The sequence below is a fragment of the Homalodisca vitripennis genome, chromosome 1 (genome assembly GCF_021130785.1).
Source record: "Homalodisca vitripennis isolate AUS2020 chromosome 1, UT_GWSS_2.1, whole genome shotgun sequence".
Lineage (NCBI taxonomy): Eukaryota > Metazoa > Arthropoda > Insecta > Hemiptera > Cicadellidae > Homalodisca > Homalodisca vitripennis.
Window position 1 is genome coordinate 224,270,821 of NC_060207.1, and position 8,123 is coordinate 224,278,943.

General features: G+C 33.3%; 2 non-coding genes across 2 annotated transcripts; both read left to right on the plus strand.

Annotated features, from left to right (window-relative positions):
- The first annotated feature begins 5,743 nt into the window (after positions 1–5,743).
- Trnal-uaa lies at positions 5,744–5,827 on the plus strand. Its single transcript has one exon. It is a non-coding gene; the product is annotated as a tRNA-Leu (tRNA).
- A 1,951-nt stretch (positions 5,828–7,778) lies between these two features.
- Positions 7,779–7,852, plus strand: Trnai-aau. Its single transcript has one exon. It is a non-coding gene; the product is annotated as a tRNA-Ile (tRNA).
- Positions 7,853–8,123: the final 271 nt, after the last annotated feature.

The window sequence follows — 8,123 nt, forward strand, 5'->3', positions numbered from 1 at the left end:
ATCAACTATTTGCAAGGTATAGTTTAAATTAAACAGGTATGCAATTACTGATTTATTTATGTAATAAATAGTAAATTTAACTTGCTTAAATACAACTTTCCTTGCTCGTTCATTATACCGCAAAACTCTTCCAAACAGCTGTCCCATCGCACCTTGTTGACGAACTCTAGATGAAGCATATCGAACAGATCAGTGGAATATTGCACCAACGTAATTATTTTAGGGTCATCCTCGATCAATTTGCATAACAAATTGTCTGCACGTTGTGACCTACTTCAAGTATCTGGAAAGGTGGAACTTCCTTGCCGCCCGAACCGAAACACGTGCGCGGACTGCAACGGAACTGATCCGGAGGATGACTCATCGGTACGACACGCCGGAATGTTGTATCCGAACTTTCTTACGGCCGGCGGAAGATGCAGATCGTCCTGTCCGGACCGTGGCAGGCTAGTACGCTCACATATAGACAAATAAATGCTAAACATTTTTTTAAAATACCTTAAGTAACGCTCCGACCCAGTACACCCAGAGTTTTTAACTATGAAATCACTGAGTTTTGAGGCGTGATTCATTAAATCTTTGATGATTTGAATTTTATAACAATTTAGTTACTCTACTCAATCACCTTTAGTTTTACAGTAATTTATAGAATAGTATTTAAACCTCAAACTGAAATTTTCTTTATTGCTGTAGACAAGTTTTTAAAATTGTATAGCTTGCGTCATTCATATAAATTATATTAATACAATTATCATATTTGAATTAAATTTAAAACATCGATTCCTAATCATATTATAATTTTTTTATCGCCAAAATGAAACTTTCATTCATTTCTGTAACAGAGTTAACAAAATAATTTTGTTGTTCCCAGCGATTATTTATGAATTTATCAATGGAATAAATCGAAGTCTACGCTAATAATTATCTTAATCGAGCTTTGAAACGTTTCTTTGTTGCCAATCCATTGGTACATTCTGGGAGTTGATCACTTTGACACTAACCTGAGATGGAAGTTGTTCATAAGCCATCGTTCGGTGGGACTGAATCCCTTAATTGTCCATCCGCCTCGTATTACAACCGTGGAAGTCACTGCTCTGTGTCTAATTACATTTGTATCGACAATACAGGGCTATCTCCAGGATATAGAGGCAAGACATATTCAGTAATCCCAAATTCCTTAAGACATTTGTGGACGATTCCATTTTAAATTTGCAATTTTTCTGACTACTTCTTTTCGAACTCTTTCAAATTTATATATTGGGCAGCCAGCCCACAATTTTATTTCATAAGAAAAGTCTAGGTATACTAGCTCATAATATGGGATTTTTACTTTTTCAGTACAAAAGTTTGCTAGGTTCCGCAGAGCAAAGATATCATTAGCACGTCCATGTGATCACTCTAAGTCAGCCCTTTATCGAGGTGCATTCCTAGGAGTTTAGTGCAATCGGCTTCCTCTACAAGAGAATCGATCACTATGACCAGGGATAAATTTTCAGTTTCTTGCTATCGCAAGAAAAATGAATAAGGTTGGTTGTTTTTATTGTTGATTATAAGACTTTTTTGACAAGTAGTGAATTTATAATTTATTTTACATGTAATTTTTGATTTGAAAGTAATTTTTTACTTAGATATAAGACAGAGAATCATATAATCTACGTAATAAACAAGATATACACTTTGAATACTATAAGTCAAATCGTTAACATAATTCAGAAAGAGAACAGGGCCAAAGACGGGTCCCTGAGGGACCCCCCAGTCCATTATTACTTTAGGTGAGATTGTGTTTCAATTTGGCCACACTGATACCTGCTTTCAAGAAAAGACTTAACCTATATGTGTCACAGGAGTCGGCGCCATGGATGTCATCGGTGCTTTGGATGACACGTGTTTTGATCGTGTAAACCAGCAATCAACCTCAATTTCCGAACAGTAGTAGACTCTGAAGGGATTAACTTTTAATTTATTTTGCCTCAAAAAAATAGCTACACACTTCTTTTAAATCTTTCACGGTGGAAAAATTTTGCCATTGTTTAATTTTAAAATGCCAATGGTTTCTTTGGTGAATCCGTGTTTAGATATCGGGTTGTAATTCATCACAAAGTAATGACAATTTTCCCTTTTATTTGTGGCACTTGGCGCATTTTTATGAATAATTTTGAATTTTGAATTCTGAATTTTGGATGTAAAATGAGTAAACTCTGCTGCACTAAGACACGTTTGTCTTCTAAGGAATTACGTCTGCCAACAACATCTCCATCATTACTTCTTACTAGCGAATTCACAGCATCTCCTTAGGTGAAATGAAATGAAATGAAAAATGACTTTATTAGAGGCGAAGTTAGGACTATAAAGTCCTCTCTACCACTTTACCTTCCTTATCACCTTAGGTGATATGTGGAAGAGAGAGTGCTACCGCAGTCATTGTTTCTGAAGTCAATCTCCACCCATCTTGTGTTGACGGAGAAGAGCGTCTACAGCTAGCTCGGTCAGCCTCCTCGTGTCCTCCTTAGACAAAGTCTCCTCTATCAATTTAACCAGGAGCCATTTGCCTTTCATCGTTAAATGGAAGCCATGTCTCGTGAAGTACCTCGGGCTTATTTTATTAAGGTCAAGAACCTGGCTGTTGTGCCTGACAGCCAGTTCTTCAATACAGGCATTCAAGAACATGGCTTCTTTGTTGATGGTATGGTTGATGGGCAGATCATTGCGATATGGAAGTGTGGTGACAATCAGTCTGCATTACGAGAGTGTAGATAAAATCCGCTCCTCCAGGTGGCGACAGATATGTCGCTGTTCCCTGTTGCTCTATAGTTCCCGGAGATCAGCACAAGACAGTCGGATGGTGGACAAATTGTTGTCATCACCTCGAAGAGCTTAGCTCCTGGTTTGCAGAATTCTCGGACGATTGTGGTCGGAGCAACCTGTTTTGATAGCAGACCAGTAAGGGTAGGGCTATCACCTTCCAATGTTACCGAATTTACTTTAAGTAAAGTCTTGGGTCTACTGAACTACTTTTTGGCATTACCAAAATGTTATTATGTAAATAATACAATTCTAACTACTTCAAATAGCTAGGAATGTCCTACGCGATTCACCTGGTTTGATACTCTTATGATTAATAGGTCATTTATGCAAGGCCAAATTAGAAATGAAACAGAATATTCTACTAGTTGATTTATAGACGACAGAGAACATTGTTATGATGTTACTTATTGAGCCGTATAACTAGTTCATTTTATTGCTCGCGGGTCATATCACTGTAAGGGCTGCAATAAAAGGAATTGCTATATATCATAACATTTAGTGCCGGCTTCAAAGATGGACCGGCAGATCCTGAGATATTTTTTTCTCAGATGAAAGATTATTTTTCACTCTTTAATTTTCTCATTTTAGAAATAAACTTACGCAGGATTTATTAATGTTAAAACACTCCCACTGTTTAATTGCTCAAATATTAAATTATAATAAAATCGAATAATTTTTTTTTAACAATTTCACTTGTTATATGTTTAATCTGTTAATTATAAATTGTTTGCTGTAACAAGTACAAAATATGTTCATGGTTAATATACTTTTCAAGCATGCCTATTTATTTGGACATTTAAAAAATGTAACTTAATAAACAAATTGGCTTTGTAAATTAACTTTTAAAACGAGACTACTACTGAAATCTTTAAAAATTAATTATTTGGGCTAATAAATATATTTAGTACAGTTTTAAAAACTGAACGCTTATATAATACAGTAACAATGTGTGCCTAAGTGAAAACAAATATAATATAAAAAACTAATAACATAGTTTTGTGTGCTATATTTGAGATAAAAAAGATTACTGATGTGTACTTATTACATGTGTGCGGTCTGAACACTTATACGCAGTTTATACAGTATGGTCAAGAAATATATACTCGTATTCATTTCAAAGCTATTGCTACGTTTTGTCTGAACGAAACCTAAATGTTTTTATAGTATAAATTAAAAAATACAGCACCATTAAAACGTTTTTATTGTAAAATTTCCATAACTGTGACACCTTATTTAAAAAAGAACAACCAATACTCGATTAACTGACGTAAAAATTTAAAAACAACGCTTAATGGACGATTAGATGTGCAAATTCTTGTCAACATCCCTTAAAATGCTAGATACTGACATTTAACTCATTACATCTAACAAGTTTAATTTAACTCTAACCTTACCAAATGTATAATAGTTTATTTACGTGGCAATAATAATAATTTGGTTATTATAAATATATAATTCTCTTAATTTAAAAGCTTTGTCCATTGAATTATATTTTCAGGCATCCAAAACTTGGAAATAAGGCATGCTTTCAAAAAATAACTCCCATACTATCCAACACATCCACGTCTTTACCCATTTAAAAATTAATTACAGAGACGCATCTTTTGGACTTATTATAACATAGGACCTGTTGACCAGCTAACTCCTCACCCAAAACTGTCCCACAGATCCACGCCTCCATCCATTTAATAATTCATTACAGAGATGCTTCTTATAGACCTATTGTATCATAGGACCTATTGATCAATAAAGACTATGCTTTCAACAAATAACTCCTCACCACAAACTCCCACAGATTCACGCTTCCATCCATGAAACAATTCATTACAGATATGTTTCTTCTAGATCTATTGTAACACAAGGACAGTTGATCAATACAGGACATGTTTTCAACGAATAACCCCTCACCCAATACTATCCCACAAAAAACGCTCCCATCGATTCAACCATTCATTACGATGCATCTACTAGACTTATTGTAATAATGGACTTGATGATCAATACAGGACATGCTTTTCAACAAATGACTCCTCTCCCCAAACCAGGACCTGATTCAATAAAGGACATTTCAACAAGTAACTCCAAACCCCAAACTGCCCTACAGATCCACATCTCCATCCATTCACCACAGAGATGCATCTTCTAGAACTACTGTCACACAGGACCTTTCTCGGGATCTAGGGTACCCATGCCGATTGCTTTGTAGCCGTGGCCTCTCTCTACATGCTTTCTTTAGGCCATCGGTCTTCATTGCAAATACCCGAAAGACTTCCTGGACCGGGGTTTTTTTTATTGCGAAGCTTCTCGGAGATGAATAAATATTCAATAAAGCATTGTCCTCATTTCATGCTTCAAAAATATGGTTTATATACAAATTTAAACTAGATCGTTGTATATGTTTTAGGGTTTGTAAAGCCCAATGTGAATTTGGATTTTTTGAAAATGCATGGAAAATGATCTATTACTTTTCATACTAGGAGTAATAAATAATTTGTTTATTGCTGTTTCGTGTAATGCTAATCAATAATATTTCATCCTAATTTTACTTTTTTTGTAATTATTACAGCAGTTAGGCTATATTTGTTTTCTATCACATAAAGCTAAATTTTAAAAACAGTAGATGATTCTCTAAGGTACTTCTTTAAGAATTCCTCATTTCAGCCCATATCACTTTAAATTCTACTCATTCACACACTGTACTCAAATAATATTGGAACTTTGGAATACCATTACTTGTGTAACTTGCATATGAATTTCAAATATACATTTCAAAAGAAGATGTTACCTATAAAAAATCTGCTTATTTTACAAATTATCTTGCTACAAATATTTAAGTTTTGTAGTAATACAATCAACAACTACAAAATTAAGTTTCTTGATCAGACGAAAACAGGTGGGTTTAAGTCAGTACTCGGCAATAATGCTGCGCCTTCACCAAGTCAGGTTGGCCGAGTGGTCTAAGGCGCCAGATTTAAGCTCTGGTTCCCGGTTGGGAGCGTGGGTTCGAACCCCACACCTGACATCACTACTTTTTGTCTGTATCATAACTGTACATTAATACTGGTTTTAAAGAGTAATATCTGGTAGTTTTAAATAATTTTGACAAAAATAAAATTTTTTGTGCATCTTAAGGATTTTTTATTATTTACCAAAATTAAATTTCACTTATGTATAATTATAGCACTAATAAATATTTATATATCTTATAAGGGCTACATTTAGAATGCTTTTTAAAATTTTATAATTGGACAATAATTTATTAATTATAAAACAATTAGTCAGTAACGGTAGTCGAAAAGGGAGTATTTAACACTATTGTTATTTCTTATTTTATTTGAAATACATAAGAACTTTATATTTTAATTAGGCAATGTGAAATTATATACAATGTTGTTCAAAATATACATATTGGTATATTTCAATCTTTTTGCGTGGAGATAATTAACTTTAAATCGTAGTATTTTCTGTTTTCTACCACAAGTAAACCATGCTTTAAACTGACATTCTATAATCCTATGAAGTAAAATCTTCTCAACCCATTAAGGAACGAATGTACTGTGTGGTAAAACTGCCAAAAATTAAGTAACATTTACTATCAAACAAGTTTTTTTCCGCACTAGGATAAACAGAACCAAATATTTATTGAACTTAATTATTTCAATATATAGTGAAATGTATTGTTGGAAATCCAATTTAATGTTCGTATATTTATAGTGCTTTGAGTCATAATATAATGTAAGGAGTGCGACATAAAAAGAAAAAACACTACTTTAAAAACACAGCAAATTTAATAAACACGCCAGTGCAAAACGTAATCTGTATATGTATAGGGACGACGGACCATTCATCTTTATTAAATCATGAAATGAGAAGTATGTAATCATAGATAACAACATAGTGACAAATATTCTACGTCACTGGGCTTTAATTTGAAAATAAAAGAGATACCTAACAAATAACACTGTGGGTAACATTAATCTCAACATGTTTTCTGCATGAAGTAAATGTGCTAAGATGTCTCAGAATATAAAACCTAAGGATTACCACTGCATGTTATTGTATCTTCATCCTTCCCCACACCTTTCTATCCCTCAGCATAAGAACTGTTGTCTGTATCGTGAGGGGGCCTTTTACATTTATCTTTAAAAGATGCCTTCTTTAATGAAGGTCGAAAGTCATTCTATTGTGTAATGTTAAGCAAGTATGAAAACCCGAATAATTAGAAACATCTATTAATATTATTTTCTCTTGTACATATTTTAATTAATCCCTGGTATGTATGAAGGGATTTTTAAAGTATATTCAGATCTTTAATTGGTACAAATTGTAAGGACTGTGAAATCAGTAAAAGGTAGCGTAGCCTATGCTTTTTGTAAGATATTGGTTTACATCCATGTCGCTTCAATAAATTTTTAACCATACGAATAAGAAGTATTTTTTTAATCTAACTAAATATGTATTGTTATTTTGATTATTCGATAGAATATGAACGTTTTTCACTCTTTTAGATTCTCTAATGTTCACCCAGTGGTTTCATCCTGTGTTTGGAGGGGCGGAACCCTCCCTGTCAATATAATTATTATTAAGGTACAATTTTCATCCGCCTGAAAGCTTTTTAGATCCACCGCAAGGTCTTTCAACTCTTCCCTTCAAAGGATCCGCACCCTCTGATCTATAAAGTAATGATGATAAGTTGGATGAACATCCGTTTTTCTATAACTGTTTCATCTCTATTAATTTTATTAATGTAGGTATATTCAAAATTATATGCATTGAATAACCGAATTACGAGGTATTTTAGACGAATTCTCTACAATTCTGATATTTCGTTTGGTACCGTTTTTAATAGGGATCATTGCTACTCTCAATACCAAAATGAACAAAAATAATATTAATTGTTCCTTAATTTTACGAGAAGCGTTTTGGACTAAGAAACACTCCTAAGTATTTACGTAATTCTAATTCTTACCACCGGCCCATTAGCTCAGTTGGTTAGAGCGTCGTGCTAATAACGCGAAGGTCGCGGGTTCGATCCCCTCATGGGCCACTTAATTTTTGTTGACAACTCGATATAGTTTCCGTTTGTACAAAACAAAAATGATACCAAATTTCGCAACTCAATGTATGCAGGATGTTTCAGTTGTGTAATTTTTACAAATCCTGTTTATTGATATGTTTTAATTTATATTTTTCGTTCGAAACAAAATTCTAATTATACCAAATGTTTTAAACAAATCTACAGATATATATATAATATATATATATATATATATATATATATATATATATATATATAAATATATATAAATCAAATAAAT